The 18773-nt window shown below is 34.7% G+C and overlaps 1 protein-coding gene across 8 annotated transcripts in view; it reads left to right on the forward strand.

The window, feature by feature from the left end:
* The window catches only part of SSBP2 (single stranded DNA binding protein 2), a 155710-nt gene that overhangs the window by 74678 nt on the left and 62259 nt on the right, over nucleotides 1-18773 (forward strand). For 2 of the 8 annotated variants that reach the window (XM_058168841.1, XM_058168842.1), the window contains exon 2: nucleotides 1965-2022. The exons of the other annotated variants lie outside the window; for them this stretch is intronic. The gene's annotated coding sequence lies outside the window, so the exon portion shown is untranslated. The remainder of the gene's footprint in view (nucleotides 1-1964; nucleotides 2023-18773) is intronic. 8 annotated transcript variants of the gene reach the window in all.

The raw sequence follows: 18773 nt of genomic DNA on the forward strand, positions 1-18773 counted from the left end.
CAACGCTTCAGAATCAGCTACAGGAGTACAAATATAGGATCTGGCTGCAGCTACTTAAAGCAGACATTTCTGGGATTGTTTTGAAATGCATCCAGAGTGCTGCATTCCATAAATCTTTATGAGCACCCCCAAGCAGTATATAGAAATGTTCTCTTAACAATTTTGATCCAGCTTTTAGAAAGTTTCCCTATATACGTAAATATCTTTGTCACTTCTTTTCTAGTAGTGGAATGTTCGAAGAAACATTTACAGAACAGGTTCTTAAATAGATTTTTGGAGTGTTCTATGGTGTTTTACTTCAATATCTATTTATATATTACAGCCGGAGACAGGATTGTGAGCTATAGAAATATGCATACAGGCAATTGGAACCTTTTTCCCCCCCTTCTATTTAATCATGTCCACTTTTCAGGAACTGTGGACTTGCAGTTTTCCTGGTCAGGTTTTTCAGAAGTGTTTTACAATTGTCTCCTTCCTAGAACTGAAAGAAAATGACTGACCCAAGGTTACCCAGCTGGCTACATGCCCAAGATGGGACTAGAACTCACAGTCTCCCAGTTTTTAGCCTGATACCTTAACTACCACACAAACTGACTCTCAGCAATTGAATAGTTATAGCAAATAAATCTTCTTTAAAAAACGTGGTAAAATCTAAAGTGCTTCTGTTAAAGTACTCAGTGTTTCCATCTTAGTCTAGACTGGGCGAATAATTTCATATAGGATGCAAATGGACGTGATTCCTTTGTAATTTTTGACAGTCCAATTATGCGTTAACTGTTTTATCCTGACTGATGATCTGATTACATATATGCCAAAAGAGAGAGATATGTTACAGAAATAATACCATAGATATAGCTGTGTCAGGTACTCTGACAAGCCAGCAACTACATAATTCTAGGTGATCCTTTGAATATTGAGCATATTGTTAAAATTGAGCATGTGTATTTTAAAAGAAGCCATCATATTGCCTATGGAACAGGCTCATTCTGCCATAATTTGACCCTTTAATGATATAAATACAAAAAAATGGAAAAGAAATTCAGCAAAATCTTATTTCATTAATGGATAGGATTGTTAGCAAGATGAATACAATTTTCCATTATGACTATTGCTTGATTAGTTTCCAGATTTTGAATTATACATTTATGTAGAATTTGTTTGAATTATTTGTTAAATCAGTTAAGCTAATCTCAACTACTGATTGGTTAAATTAGTCTTAATTATTACCTAGTGTTATTTTAAAACTTAAACTAGAAGTTTGCAATTTAAACAAACCAAAACTCTTCTGCAAACAATAAATGTCCTTGGAATTGTGACAAATATTTTGAGGACTATAGAAGTTCAAGATCACTGACGAACCTCTAGATCCAACAGTATGTGAAATCAGATTGTTTGTTTCTGAACTTGTGGCCAGGACAATATAATAATACTGTTAGATTGGCAACAGCTATAAAATATCTGTAGGTATAGAAAAGTTAAAATGCTCTGACCCAGCAGCCTGATGAATCCAATGACTTCTAGAATGCACATAAGGAATTTTTCACTTCATTTCTTCATGATAATGTTGAAATCCTGGCTAATCAAAGAACATGGAGACTGCCTACGTGGCTGACATTATCCATTCTAAGTCTTGTTCCCTCTAACAGAGCTAAATTGTCACTTTGGTTTATTAGAGAGTTGAGAGCAATGAAGCAAATACATAGAAGATTGAAGTAGAAATGAGGAATTCTTGTGATAAGTCAGACCAAACACAGAACGGTGTGTATTTTAAAGCCCATCTAAAATCTTACTCTGTGGTAGTAGATGCAGTAAAGAGGGATTACTTCTCTGCCTCCATTGCATCTGCACAGAACAAACCAGCAATGCTTCTCCGTACTGTTTGGCATCTCCTCCATCTAGATGTTAGGTCGGGGAGCCTGAGCAGTCGGAGGCTCGCTGTGAGCAGTTTTCATTGTTCTTTGCAGACAAAGTCGATCGGAGTTGCCTTGACTTGGACTCCAGTGTTTGGACAGGTCATAGGAGGTAAGGTTGGTAATGGTTCATATGGATTATTTTCATCTTGTAAGATCTTGGGGATATGAACAGTATATATGGAGAGATAAGAGCCAATACCTGCTTACTCAGTACTTAAGTTTTCCTCCTAGCTGATACATTAATCAAGTTGGATTGGCCCTTTGGTTAAGGGAGGTGAGCACTTATCTTCGGGGCACAGGATGTATTTCCACCTGCTTAAAGAAGGCAGTAATAAAATTTTTACTTAAATAAGCCCTCTATTATGTTGAAGAATCTATGTAACTATAATCTCAAATATTTTATGTTGAGCCAAAGTTATTGATAATATGGTGGCATCACAGCTCCCACTGTTTTATTTATAATTCGAATCCCTTTCAACAGGTACTTCATCTGGGATATGATACTTAAATTACTTTGATTGCTATAGTGATTTCCTGGGCCAGAAAACAACTGTCTAGCCCTCTGATTCAGCTGTTGTCTTTGAAACAAATCACATGAAATACTTAAGAATCAAGTTCTATTTCAAACAGATTAGTGCCAAATAAAACAATTGGGCAGCTTTGACAGGAACTCACAATATATATGTAGCTCTAGCTGTTATATTACATCTCTTGTTTTTTCTTCTAACCAATTCAAATTTAGCATAATATTTTTCACCTCATAGCCTTAAAGGCTATAAAATCTCTGTATTCACCACCATAAAAATAGCCAAACCATGGTATCTTTCAGTGCAGTCTGGCAGAATTTGGCCTTGATAGCACTGATTTGTGATACACGGTCTCCAGTAGTGGGTTCCACTTACCTTCGCTACCGGTTTGGAACTGTGAGCGCGCACGTGCTTGCTTCGCTCACGTGCAATACTTCTGCACATGTGCAGTACCTTCTGCGCATGTGCAGAGCGTGATGATGTCTGGGCAGGTGGGCAGAGCCTCCCGCTGTCGCCACTACTGGTTCGCCTGAACTGGGGCAAACCAGTAAAAACCCACCACTGATGCAGTACTTTATATTGTAATGTTGTAATACTATGCGGTTTCTGTTTAACATGTACATTTATCTACACTAAATGCCGATTAGAGCCTGCTACTTCTCTCACTATCAACTTACCCAGTTAGTCTAATCAGTGGCAGAGGGGGGAGTTCTTCCCCTTTTCCAGAAGTTTGTGTATTTAGTATATGGGAGAAGTCCTTCTCCTGGTTGGTTCCCAGGTTATAGAAAGTTGTTCACTGGGTTGTGTATTTGACACACATTTTATTAGGATTTAGAAAATGACAAACGTCATACTTATTTTGCAAAGCTTTTGGCACTATAAATTTGTTTTAAGTGTATCAGTTTGACTTTGTGTTCTATTTTGTATTTTACTTTATAATTGTAAGCCTCCATAAGTGCTTATTATTATGGCCAAATTGTCAGTACCCGTGAAATTTACCATAAAATAAGTTAAAACTGACATAAGTAAATGGCATATACCATTTTTTATTCCAAAGTCCATAGCATGAACACTTTGCTTTTAATATATGATTTCTGATAAATAAGAAAGCAAATAAAGATAGCATGGACATAATTATAGGTACCTTAATTTAATATTTAATAACATACCCTTTTGTGGCAATCGAGTGCTTCTTGTAGCTTGAATGAAGCTTCTATGCTTCTCAACTGGCAATTTGTCCCACTTTTCTTGAACGAACTGCTCCAGTTGGGTTCCTTCTTCCAACTGTGAGTTTTAACTCTTTCCATAGATTTCTGTTAGGTTTAGATCAGGACTCATAGCAGACCACTTGAGAATAGTCCAGTGTTAGTTTTTGAACCATTCTTGAGTGTGTTTGGAATTATTGGAGGACCTATGACCTGCAACTGAGACAGAATTTTCTAACGCCAAACATTATTGTTTCATCCCACAATGCCTTGATAATCTTGTGATTCCATGGTGCCCGGCATAGATTCAAATACTTGCAAGATCCTGTTAGCATATCTTTACATTTTAGAATTAATTCATCTGGTCATATTTCCTATCTAATCTTCCTGGTAAGGCTGACATCAATCTTACAAGTTTGAAAGTACACATCTGCCATCATTTCACTTAGAATCTAAAAAACTAGCTTCTTACTTCTTCTCACTCATTATCCAGCTGCAGGATATGCCTTCTCTTATCTGACCATTCCATAGCCAGAATCTCTTTTCCCATCTCCCAAGGTTCTTCCCACATACCATTGTAGAAACCTAGGACATTATGGCCCCTTCTCCAACATTTCACAGTAAGGATGGTATTCTTTTCTTGAAAAGCATTGTTTTTATTCTATGGACATAGAGCTATTATGACTTACCAAAAACCTCAAATTTTGTTTCATCCGTTCAAAGGCATTCTTTATGGTATTCCAGGTTGACTTGAATGTGGATATGTTTTTTCAAAATAATTTGTCCTGGGCGCTAGCCTCAATTTTATAAAATATGATGGATAAATAAAAGCTAAACGTATCAGAAGGATAGTCTGCTTTGACCAATCAAAAAGTTGCTAAATCTCAGATCAGTCAATTAGAAAATGAGTAGCTAAATTCATATATCTTGTGTTTGAATTGCCAAAGGTGCAGATTAATTTTCATCAGATGTGCTAATGTATTAAAAATATTATATAAGAGAGGCTTTGGACTTCAGTTTCAGACTTAGGTATGTTGACTTCAGTTTCTGGAATGCCATGTTATCCAAATGAGGGAAAGAAGATGATATGTAACTTGGGTTAGATATCATTGCATTGTTTATTTTTGATACATAGCTTGATGCTTCGGATATAAGATATGAGTATCAAGCTGAAATAACTGCAGTGATAATTTACATGCAACTGGACAAGTGCCAAAGTCCCAGTGCATTATTGGTAAAAGCATTATTTTAGCAAAAAGAGGATTGTAAGGGAAATTCAGAAGGACTAAATCTTTCCAGAATTGCTTGGGTATTTCTAAATGAAAATTATAGCAGTTCAGCTAGAAGTACATGACAAACAGTATCATTTCTATATATTCTCAGAATGCTAATGAGCTATGTTAATTTGTCTCAGAAATTTCAGTATTGACCAGCTAAAGAAAAGAACTAAAAATAAAAGTCCAAACCTAAAATTTAAATATATGAAAAGTAGAAAACAACTTGGGAGATGGCTAGGTTATGATGAGAAAATTAAAGATTTTTTTAAAATTGATAAAATCAGTTAATGAGAGTGTCATAATACAGGAAGTCAGAACTAAATAAACACATTATGGTTTAATGTTATGGTAAGCATTGCTAGATGTTGGCTGAGCTAATGCAATATGGTAAGCCAAGATGTATCTTAAATTTTTCTGGGTTCAGTCCATTGATTTTGTCCAATTATTGTATGCTGTTATTTACAGTTTAGTATATTGTGTCAGCCCAGGCATTTGATGATATTCTTTCACAAGATAAATCCATTTTTCATTACTAGAACAGTCATTTTTAATGTTTCATGAATCAAATAGAAGGTAGTGTTTTGCAAAGTTAATTAGTTAACAGCTGGCTAACATTGCCTGGACCTGAAAGCTTAAGCAGGTTTGTTCCTGATTATGTAATGGATGGCGAACACAGAAATGATGGTTCTATAGATTTCATGGGGAAATTGAAAGAAAAAATCAAATAAGAAATGATTTCCATGCTGTTTTCAAGTGAACTACGTGGATCTTTCCTAATCACTGAGAGTTGAATTTGACTTTTTATATGCATTTTATTTATATTAGTCTCTGATCAACAGAATTCTAATGATCTCATTTGATTTCACTGGGGGCGTTTTCTAGTATCAAATACAGTGAATTGTGAACAAGCCTTAGAAAAATAATAGCCTTTGTATTTTGCAACCTATAACTAAAATCTGTATTATTTTTATTGAAGATATCGAATAGTTTGTGCCTTAGAAAATAGCTTCTTTTTCTGACACTAAAGAACCAGTACTTTTATAAGTTGTCAAGTTCAGAGCCATTACCTGTAAATGTACTAGAATCAACATATTATTGCATATGTTTGATGAACCATGGAATTACTTCAGTGTTCATTTTTACTTACTTAGTAAAGTAAGTTTCTAAGTGCATGCCATTGGGATCTAAACTCGGTGGTCAGTATTCTTTGTTCTAGTTGCTCAACAGCTTCTATTTAATATTATTCAGAAATTTTTTGAATTGCATCAGCTGCTTTCATTATGGGAGTCAGAAAGAGATCCCATATTAGAAAGATCATTTTCTTCTCTTATTTGAGCAGAATAAATTGTTATGATATTTTTGGATGCTTTGACTTGTTCGTTTGAATATCACTATTCAAGGTAAGCTTATTTTCAGTGGTGTTCAGAAAATTATCCTACTTCTGGAAATCATTTAAATGTTTTTGTATAACAAATAGGGATGTGCAATGCTTCAAATTGAAAATGAAACTCAGAGTGCATGAGAATGAACCTATAAGCAGTTTAGAAGTCAGAGTAAATTTAACCAAGCTGTGGATAATGTCTGAATAACTGAACCATTTGTGCTTTTAGTGACAAACTGGAATTGCTATCTATATATTATTATTATGTAAGTTATGTCTTGTATGATAATTTATAATTGTTTCTTGTTAACTAAAGGATACCAGATTATAGGATAGTATTGAATTGGCAAGCAAATTTGTAATTAGAGTTGAAGGTAGTTTTGCTAATGGTTCTGAAACAATTACTCAGGATTCAGTTACTGTATTTGTATTCTGCAGTGCTAACCCTAAATAAGAGTTGTGTTCTTCTAAACACACAGAGGTGGATAATAGGATGCTGAAGAATTGCATGAGGAGGGAGGCGGAATAAGGAATGGGTTAGGATCAGGGTTCATTCTGCACATGCTCTCTGCTTGTGTTTATTAAGTAATTAATTCAGTTAGATAAATGGAATTGTTTTACAGTTGATCAGGTGAGAAAACAGTGATAATTTGAAGACTTTCATAGTAGATAGAAGGGTGCTATAAGAACAAAGACAAGACTGCTCAAAAACCATGATATGCATTGAAAATCTTCAGCAAAGATAAGCATATCTGAGTCAGTATTTTTATTTAAGCTGCATTTTACAGTCATGTTTATGCTTGTGTTAGTCTCTGCTATAGTTATGTTCTTTGTTATAGAACCACAATTAGTACCAAAATATTATAATTCAAAATCCAAATGATAATTCTTGCAGAAGTATCATTTCATTTTAAGTCCATTAAAAATGGACTTATATATTTGACTTTTAGTTATTACTGCTACATAACAACTTGATATCACCCAATATGTAATTGAAGTTCCAAAGTGACTAACTTACAAATGGCATATTTTACAAAAATAGGTAAGACTGGCCAAGTTTTACACAATGTAGAAATGCAAATTTTTCATATTTAATGTTATGTCATGTATTCTGTCAATGCAGGCAGCATTCTGCCCTAATTGAGATTTGGACTTACTTTGATTAGTTTTGCATTTAAGTTGTGAAAATCAAACAATATTGGCTCTCAAAAATAATGTCATTTAGTTAATTTTTAATTTTAATTTTAAATATAATTACACAAACCTTAAAGCACTATGGTGCAATTGAAAGCAGTTACATGAATGAAATGGAAATTCTGAAATATATAAAATATAATTTTCACTTATTAAGTAACTAAAAATATTTCTTTATTTATATTGTAACTAACAAAAGTTATTTATGGTTAGTAATGGGTTACAAAAGTTATGTATCAATTGTATATGTCTGTATGTATCAACATTAAAAAAAATGTTTATGTGGAAAAGGGTAAAAGGATCAAAATGGACAAGAACTATACCAGTATAAGAGTAATCTAAAATCAACAAAGCAAACAATTTCAGTTCTAGACTAAATATTGATTACTGTACTACCTTTGCTATTTATTATTTACAATATACTGTACTTTTTGGACTATAATACGCACCAAGATTTCAAAGAGGTAAAGAAAAAAAAAAGTTTTTGTCTTCCCTGGCTCACCAGGAGCACTCTGCAGGCCTCCCAAACCCTCTGTGCATTCCATTTTTGTGAAAAACAGACCCATTTTTTGCAAAAATGGGGTGCGCAGAGGGTTAGGGAGGCCATAAATGGGCAAAACGGGCCCATTTATGGCCTCCTAAACCCCCCATGTCACATTTTTGCCCTTCTTAGTCCCCAGGAACACTCTGCAGGCCTCCAAAACACCCTGCGCACCCTATTTTTGCAAAACATGGGCCCATTTTTAGACTCCCAAACTCCCCATGCGTCACGTTTTTGCCCTCCCCAGCCACCAGGAGCACTCTGCAGGCCTCCCAAACCCTCTGTGCATTCCATTTTTGTGAAAAACGGCCCTCTTTTTTGCAAAAATGGGACGCGTGGGGTTTTGGGAGGCCAAAAATGGCTGTATTCTATGTATAAGACACACCAACATTTCCACTCTCTTTTAGTGTGTCTAAGAATTTAACATACCATCTTCCATTAGTTTCCAAGCAAAGGAAGGCCTAAGAGACTCAAGATAGTTTTCTAATGATAAGAATTCTCTAAGCCTCTAGTCAACATATGGTATATTTCTATACCCATATTGTATATTTCCATCTCCATATTGCTGCCTCCAACCGTAATTATAACTAACAAATTGTAATAGAAGTGGTCCTCAATTTACAACAGTTCATTTAATGACCGTTCAAAGTTATAACGGCATCTGAAAAAAGTGACTTATGACCATTTTTCATATTTACAACAACTGTAACTTTCCCATGGTTATGTGATCAAAATTCAGATGCTTGGCAATTGATTCACATTTATGATGGTTGCTGTGTCCCGGGCTCATGTAATCACCTTTTGTGACATTCTGACAAGCAAAGTCAATGAGAAAATCAGATTTACTTAACAACCTTATTACTAACAACAGCAGTGATTCACTTAAAAACTGTGGCAAGGAAGGTTGTAATATGGGGCAAAATTCACTTAACAAAGGTCTCACTTAGCAACAGAAATTTGGGTCAATTATGGTTGTAAACTGAGGACTATCTATATGGTGTTTTAAATGTTTATGCTTAGGATTCCAAAAAATTTTCATGACACAATAAAAGCCTACTTAAATCATGAAGCAAATGATTTAAGCCTTCGTAATTATAATTTAAAAAATGTACACACTATTCTAGGCATAGATCTCATTACATAACAGAAAAGAACAATAAGAGTGTTTCGTAATAATAATCTCAGAAAAGTAAAAGATTTCCCAAAATAAAATTTAAAAACTCCTGGATTTAAGAGAAAATCTATTTGAATTATATCTCAATAAGGGATGTCTTTGGTTATCTTTATTTCCCATATGTAAATATTTTTTTTCTGCAATCTAGCTTTGATTTAATATTTCTCAACATGGGGTCTGTATTATAAAATATGCCTCAAACGAATAGTTGATGATGTGGTATTTTTAAAATTCTTGTATGAGTTTTTCAGTCTCTTCTGTTTTCTTTCTTTGAGCAATAACTATTTGGTATTATCCCTTAGGATCTTGTCCGTTAGAGAAAATAATACTGAAAAAAATACTAAACATACCTTGTAAGTTCAGAAATATTTTCTCCAAAATTATTGAAACTGGGAGTAATAAGAATATATATTAAGCAGTAATAACTGAGCCAGTTATGTTATACTTTCAAGAGAGATATACTATCTATCTCCTCCAGACAACTTTGTAACATTTAGGCTAATTTACATATTATTGGGTTTGTCTCATTGTGTGAAATAATTGTTAACCAATCATATTTGTAAGAATTTAAAGTTCAAAGATGGCAAATACTCTACATATATACATTTGGAATATTTCAGTCTTACAAACTTTATATATAAACCAGCAATTTCATTTCTATAAAAGCTGTGCTAATGATGTTACATAAAACAAATTTAAACCTTGTTTGTTTATATTCAATCATTATATTCTTTGTTCAATTGTTCCTTCTTTGTAATTTATAGTATTAACATTAAACATACCGCTTTTATTTACTTGGAAAACTTCAAATAATTCCAGAGCTTATATTTTTTGAGTAGTAAATTATACTAAACTCAGGTCTATGTTCATATATTCATGCCCAAGATCTGCCAATTTATATAAGATATGTGTTTTTTAAAAAACGAAAGATTTCAAACTATGCCAGTACTCAAAGCCTGCTGCTACAATGATTATATAGCTAATCGGAGATTTATTTGTTTGTTTGTTTTTATTTATTTATTAAATTTATAGGCCACCCATCTCCCCAATAAGGCAGTTTACAAGTCATAGAAAAATAGGAAAATAATTAGCATTTTAAAAAATTTTGTTTTGTTGACTGTACCGTATATTCACAAGATAGCTAATTTTTGGTTACTCAAGATGGCTGGATCATATTGCCGATATGTCTTGATGCTGAGTTCAGACAACATGTAAATCATGCATTTGTTAAATTTGTGCAGACCTGACCATTCTTTTTTGCAAACTGATTATAAATCATGGTTTCCAATTTATGATGAAGCGTGAGTCCAATAATTGTGATGATATTATGGCTTAGTCTGATATATGAACCACACCACAAGTAGTACTATTTGCTGCATTTTAAATTCTACAACCTTGTTATTTGATGGTTATGACAGCTGATTCTAAAAGGAAGCCTCTCACTTAACATGGGAAACATAATATTTTCCTGATAAAGATGTGATGCTATTTTAAATTTAGGACAATAGTTTTCATGTATATTTTACATTACAGTACAGTACATTATTAAACATTGTATTAAAAAAGCAATGAGCAGCATTATGAAGCCAGTGTACTGGGCAATTGAAAGCACAGTATATAACACTTTGAGATATTATTGCAGTACAGGTAGCCCTCAAATTACAAGTATTAGTTTAGTGGTCATTCGAAGTTACAACAGCACTAAAAAAATGTTATTTATGATCAACTTTCACACTTAGGACCATTGCAGCATCTCCATGGTCACATGATCAGAATTTGGGCACTTGGCAACTAGCAGGTATTTATGACAGCTGCACTGTCCTGAAGCTATGTGACTATCATTTGTAACCTTCCTAGTTTGGCTTCAAACAACAAAAATCAATAGGAGAAGCCAGATTCACTTAACAACTGCAGTGATTCCCTTAACAACTATGGAAAATGGTCGTAAAATGGAACAAAACTCACTTAACAACTGCCTTGCTTAGCAATGGAATTTTGGGCTCAATTATGGTTGTAAGTCAAGGACCTCCTTTACTCTATTTGGTTAACTTGTGTAATATAGTATAGTAATATAGTATAATGTGGGACAGTTAATCAAGTTGCTATTTTTATTTCTTTTGTTTTGCCTCTTAGCTTGTACAGTACAAGAAAAGCATTTCAGGGTTTTTTTTTTATTATTTGTGAAGCCCACAGGAAAAAAAAAATCAGGTAGGGTTTTTTTGGAGCAAGTTCAGAGCCGCTGGTTTTAAGTGAAGACATCTTTGTTGAATTCTACATGACTGAAGAACTGTATCTTCCTAAATGGATCACACTGAACCTGAATTTCTTTGGAAACTTGTAATCCTGATTTGGTATAATACAAATATTATACGACTTGGGATAGGTAGATGTTGTCTGATGGTGTTAAAAATATGATTAAAGGGTGTAATCTGTTCTAAGTAAAGCTGTCTTTTGCGATTGATTAATAAGTGACTTTTCAGTGCTGATGCCAACAGTGTTCAAGTGGTGCTCTAGATGTTTTGGGATTGCACCCAAAGTGCCTATCACTGTTGGTACTATTCTTGCCGCCTTCTTCTTCTCCTTCTCATCATCATCATTATTATTCTTATTATTATTCTTATTCTTATTCTTATTATTATTATTATTATTATTATTATTATTATTATTATTATTATTATTATTATTATTATTATTATTATTATTATTATTATTATTATTATTATTATTTTATCCCACCTTTACATTTGGTCAGTGAAAGGTGGTGAGCATACCTAACCTAATCATGCCTAAGGGAGGCCTGGAACCCACAATCTCCATCTTTGTAGGTTAGTACTTTCACCACCATACCAAACTGGTCTCATTTATAAGAACAGTATATTTTTAAGAACAGTATTCTTATAATAAAGGCCATCCATAATTATATTGCACATATGCATATAGTTTTGTAATAGTTTATTTCTCTGCCCTTTCTGAAAAAAAATACTTCAGTATATATTCCAAATTGTATGGAAACTAAGTTTTCAGAAAAATGAAGCTGTTATAAATAACATTTACACTTCATTAAGCAGTGTCTTTGAATTGCTATGATGTTGTTTTCCTTACTTTTTTTATTTTTCCTATACTGTAGTCTAACAAGAACATACTTCAAGGAATTATTGTTCATTCCATCAGTTTTTTAAAAGAAAAAGCAAGTTTTTAAAATATGTTTTGTATATATACAACAAATGTCTGAAAGCAATTACTCAAATAGGGTGTATTCCTTTTTCTCTCTGAAGAAATGATTTGTGCTTGGTAATAAATATATTGTTCCTTGTCAGCATTTATTTTTTTGCAGCACCAGTTTTTCACTTCATGCCATTAAATAACGTGCTGCTGCTTGTTGAAATTTAATAAGATCTCTTCTTCAATGAAGTTTCCTTTCAAAACACTTTGTTGTTGAACTAATATACCTGGCTTTTAAAATCATCATTTTATCTGATAATTAGTATGACACTTAAGAGATAAAAGTTATTATCTTAGTTTCTTGCCTGATGGGAATATAAATATGGTGAGGCGGTATCTCTGTCCCAAATCAATTTACTTTTTCTAAGAGCAAAAGAACTCAGAACCATAAGAACATCTTGTTGTCTAATAGCTGAACACCATTTACTGCTGCTCAAAATTACAATATGCTAAAATGGTATTATAGTATATTTTGCATGTTCAAGAAGATATAATGAACTGCTATGAGGTTGCTTTGTTTACTATTCATTATAACACACATTATTGGACTGTTGACCTTTTCTTAAGGATTCACTGTTATTGTATGTTAATTGATATACTAACAGATTCAAATCAATTTCAGATATATTAGTAATCATTTAACTATATCAGATCTCCAGAGTCATAATATTTTTGTGTGCCTGAAGCAGGTCTCAGCAGAGGTCTCTCCCAACAACTTCTAGTGAATCCTTTACTTGAGGACTTGTAACTTTTGTTTTCAAAATATATTCTCTGAATTATTTTTCAATGTATATTTTTTAATGACTATATATAATCCTTAGTTCATACTGGCATAAATGTAGTGTTTGTTGATACTATATCAGGGGTGGGCAATTAATTTTTATCAGGGGCCGCATGAGAAGCCTGAATTGTGTCAGAGGGCCACCAACTTTCTTTCATTGTAAAATACTTAAATTAAATATTTTGAATAGCTGGTACTGATAATCAGAAGAATAAAGCACTCTGTAAATATGTATATTAGGTTATGTGAAACTGTGGTCTATTGGTTAAATAAGAAAAACAATTATTGAACCAGTGCAATTTATTTTTTAATTTGTTAATCTCCACAAACAATAACTTGTAATGCTTTCCACCTCATGTTACCTCTTCAGCGAGAATAATCCAGTCTGTTCTGGGCTTGAACAAGGGCATTGAAATCTGGCGGAATGTCTGAAGTGGCTATGCGAAGGACAGCTGAGAGGTGGTCATCAGTCATAGAGGATCTGTGTTTGGATTTGTTGAACTTCATAACTGAGAATGTCTGTTCACATTGATAGGTAGATCCAAAGAGGACTAGGATCCTCTGAGCATGCCTCCTCAGGTGTGGAAAGTTCTCCTCTTTGAGGCGGAGTAAAAGTCCAGCAGTGAGACTGACTTGAAGTGATCTGCCAGATGTGTGTCAGACTGCAGATCAATGAGTTCCATCTGAACTTCACTTGGTGCATCATCCACACTGCAGTTGAAGGGAGAAGAAACCATGTGCATTTCACTCTCAAGAGTTTTGAAATCTTGAAATCGCCTTGAAAACTCTGCATGCAATGCTTCTAACATGGTTGAGTACTTTTGGAGGTGATCACCTGATCTTTTGGCTTCCTTAAGTGTTGGCAAGTGGGTCAGAATGTTGTCCTTCACTTGGCTTGAGAGAAGCTGTAGTTTTCTCATGAAAGCCTTCACTGCACTGTACATCTCATGCACAAAAAGGCCCTTGCTCTGCATTTTGACATTTAGTTCGTTCATTAGTGCAGTCACATCCACAGCGAATCCGAGGTCTGCCAACCAGTTGTTATCTGAAAGTTCTGGGATGTCATGACCTTTCTGAATACAGAACTCCTGAATCTGGTCTCTCAGGTCCCAGACACTTTTCAGAACCTTGCCAAGGCTGAGCCACCTAACAGTGCAGTGATAGCTTATGTCACCATGTTCAGCCTCAGTTTCCTCCAACAAAGCAACAAACTGTCTGTGATTTAAAGCTCTTGCTCTGATGAAATTAACTATTTTAGTGACAGCATCAACGACATGTTTCATTTTTAACACTGTCTTACACAACACTTCCTGATGTATGATACAATGCAAAAATGTCAATTTCTGATCAGGGTTAATTTCTGTCACTTTATCCTGCATTCTCTTTAAAAGTCCAACATTTTTCCCTGTCAGATTTGGACAACCATCTGTTGTCACACCTGCAAGCTTGTCCCATTTCAGTCCTAAAATGTCCATACATGCATTTACCTCTCTGAACAAGTCATTACCGGTGGTTGTCCTTTAATTGACTGCATGGCTGCCAACTCCTCCGTGATTTGAAAGTCTGCGGTTATCCCACGTAAGAAGATGAGCAGCTGGGCAGTGTCACGTACATCGCAGCTCTCATCCAAAGCCAGAGAAAAAAAGTCAAAGTCGGCCGCTCTGTTCTTCAGCTGAAGTTCTAAGTTCCCCGCGATGTCCTCAATCCGCCTCGTTACAGTGCGTCGGAGAGTGAAACGTTCTCAAATGCGCCTTTTTTCTCTGGGCACATCAGCGCAGCAGAGTCCAATAAACACTCCTTAATAAACTCTCCGTCGGAAAACGCCTTACTTTTTCTGGCGATTTTGTGAGAAATGACATAACTTGTCCTGACGGCTGCATCTCTGGGAGTGTGAAGTTTAGTGAAAAATCCTTGTTGGGTTTGTAGTTTTGCAAGCAATGCATCAGACTCCCTTGCACGCTCTTCACCAGACAGATTTCTGTATTTATCTTCATGCTTGGTGGTGTAGTGGCGATTCAAATTATATTCTTTAAACACAGCAACCTGTGTACCACAGACTAAGCACACTGCTTTGCCTTTAATTTCTGTAAAGAAATATTTGGAAGTCCATGTTTTGTTGAAAATACGGCATTCGTTATCAACTTTTCTTTTCTTGGGGTGTGCCGACATCTTGGGGATAACCTGGCGAACAGCATCACCTTCACTCACACACGTGTATACGCGAGTGAAGGTGCTACGTCTACGACGTGCATACGTAGCGACGTAACACTTTTCAAAATAAAATTTCAAAATAAAAGTTAAAAAAAAAGTTTAATTTATGGTGTTTATGATTGGCCTCACGCGGGCCGGACAGGGACGTACAAAGGGCCGGATGTGGCCCGCGGGCCTTAATTTGCCCAGGTCTGTACTATATGCTAGACTAGTTCATACCCATTTCTGAATTTAGTTTCTTTTCATTGTAAGAGTTTTATCAACAACTGCAGTTTCTAATAGTAAAGGACCTCTTGCTTATCCATGTTTCCCCTTCTATGTTCATATTCTGTGCCTTATAATCATGACTTCTGAAGGCAATTCCTGATGGCTTAGGATGGCCTGTAGAGAAGTAAACGAGCACAAAAGCCTACTCTGTTATAAGAGGAGTCAATTGGCTTGTTATTGTACCACCATGTGTAATTAATAATTTCAAGTTTCTAATGTCAAGTTTTATTTAATGCCACTTCTAGGGACAAAATCTTGATTACACGGGTCGAACTCTGAAGTTTTGTGGTGATCCAAGGGTTAAACATTATTTCTTGGGAACATTAGAATATGTACTATAGTAGTAATTTAGTGCTAATAAATGTCCCTGTTTATATGTTATGAAGGAACTGAAGTGCATTAAAGGAGATGCCCTTGAAAATCGTGATCTGTCTTCTCTTCATTCTCTGTGAAAATCTGTTAAATTATCAGAAAAATTATCTACGTCAAATGAAGAAAACTATTAAGACAGTGGCTCAGGAGCTAGGATGTTGAGCTTGTCGATCGAAAGGTCAGCAGCTGGGCGGTTTGAATCCCTAATGCTGCCATGTAACGGGGTGAGCTCCCGTTACTTGTCCCAGCTTCTGCCAACCTAGCAGTTTTGAAAGCACGTAAAAAATGCAAGTAGAAAAAATAGGGACCACCTTGGTGGGAAGGTAACAGCGTTCCGTGCGCCTTTGGCGTTGAGTCATGCTGGCCACATGACCACAGAGATGTCTTCAGACAGCGCTGGCTCTTCGGCTTTGAAACAGAGATAAGCACCGCCCCCTAGATTCAGCAACAAGTAGCACGTATGTGCGAGGGGAACCTTTACCTTTACCTTTAGTGGTGTTTACTTTTGAGTAGATATAAAATTATAGTCCCATAAAAATTACTTTCATGACCAGAATTTTTGTTTCTAATTAATTATTCATTAAGTGAATCATACCTGATTTTATGAGCTTTTTTGACACTTTTAATGAACGAATCATTGCAGCTGTTAAATAAATAATATAATTGTTAAGTGATTCTGGCTTCCTCCATTGACTTTGCTTGTCGGAAGCTGGCTGAAAAGGTTGCAAATTACAATCACATGATCTAGGACAGTGTAACCATTGTAAATATATGCCAGTTACTAAGCGCCCTAATTTTTGATCGTGTGACAGCCATAAATATGAAGACTGATTATAAGTATATTTTTCAATACTGTTGCAAACAATTGCTAAATGAATGGTTATAAGAATGAAACTTTTTGTGTCTATAGTAAAATATATTGTAACAAGATTAAGTCAACCTCACCATAAAGAGTTGAAGGCCTAGAAGGATAGCATGACTGATGACATTTAAAGCTTCCTATAGATTGTGCAGAATTAGTTTGTTATTTTGTTTCTGTTGTAAGTCATTCACCAGAATGATCAAAATAGTACAATACCTTGAGTAAAGTTGAATATAATAGTTCTAGATATCAGCTTCATCCAAATGCTTTTGGAGACGAATGATCACTGCCTTTCATCTTCTGCAGGAATGGAAGATTAGAGACAATTATATCGTTACAAAGACCTCCAGGGTTGAAGAAATCTTTTAATATAAAATGTTTAGCAGCCTCCTTTAAGCAAATGGAAAAATATCACATATCTAAAGAGTCATTAATTAGTTCTTCTGTATAATGAAATACAGGTAGTCCTCAACTTACAAGTGTAATCAAGCCTGGCAATTATGGTTGTAAATCATGATGTTATCATGCTAAGTCAAGGACTACCTGTATTGAGTTCTTGAAATTAGTATATGTTGTCATGTTGCTGAATCTGTAATTTCTCCAGTGTAGCTGCGGAATAGTCCAGGAATGGGTTGCTACAGTTAGATCTGCCCAGAGACTGAATCATAGATTTTTTTGACACACCCACCTGCCTCTCCAACTCTCCAGTTTTTGGACTCAGTCAACCCGATAGAGACGTTCTTTTTTGCTCTATGACTGTAGTTAATCTTATCTGGACTATTCTCAACTTAGGTTCCAGACTAATTTTCCTTTCAGGCAGTTTTTTATCTCGAGCATGCTGACTAGTTCAGCTCTGCTAAAAATGCCGCTGCAGTTTCAGGCCCCCTCTCTATCTGACAGGAGCCTGCTTCAGGATCCGCTGCCACGACACACATCAGGGAGCGCCTGGAATAGCTTTGAAGTGAGGAGTGGATTAGCGAGCAGCTGACTAAAATCAACAACCGCTGCTGAGCCGCCATCATGTTTCTCTATTACTATAAAATTTGTTTAGTCTATAAAAGTTGTATTCTTTCAGAGATTTCATTTTTGCCAAACCATAATAATCATCCTAATCAATTTAATTTCTTTCAAGTTGGCAAATAATTATTTGTAAAGATTTTATTAATGTTTAGGCATTATTGTAATATTTTAAAAATTTTATACACTGTTGGAATTCCTGAAACTGTATAGTCTGATAATCCTAATAGTGAATTCTTCTAGCACCTTAATATAGTTAGTCAAATAAAGAAGCATTTGAGAGAGTCAATATCATATTATCTGCAAATAGATTTAAAAGATATGTCTTATCTCACATTTTTATCCCACTAATCTCATTATTAGATCTAAATACTATTGCCAGTGCTTCTATAGTTAGGTTGAATAGTAAAGGTGATAAAGGACAATCCTGCTTAGTACTTCTTAAAATCATAATGGGATCTGAATCATAACTGTTAAGACTGACCTGGACTTTAGATGGTCACAGATAGGTTCAAGCATTTTGCAAAAGCCTGATCCAAATTTAAATTTAATTAATATTTGTTTAAAGAATTGTATTTCAAGAGAGTCAAAGGCTTTAAATATCTAAAGAACCTATAGTTAATGAAGATGTATTATTTTTACTAATTTAAATTTCCATAGTTCTTTTATGTTTTTGTCTAGGTCAGCCAGAGTCTATTTGAGTTGTTTGCATACATTTTCAAGGGTAAATAGATTGTAGCAAATAGCAGCATGATCAATTAATGTAAATGAATGACTTTTAAAATCATCCTATGTTGATGTCCATTAACATTTTATGGCATTGATTTTT

Source organism: Ahaetulla prasina, chromosome 2, assembly GCF_028640845.1.
Source record: "Ahaetulla prasina isolate Xishuangbanna chromosome 2, ASM2864084v1, whole genome shotgun sequence".
In the NCBI taxonomy this organism is placed as follows: Eukaryota; Metazoa; Chordata; class Lepidosauria; order Squamata; family Colubridae; genus Ahaetulla; species Ahaetulla prasina.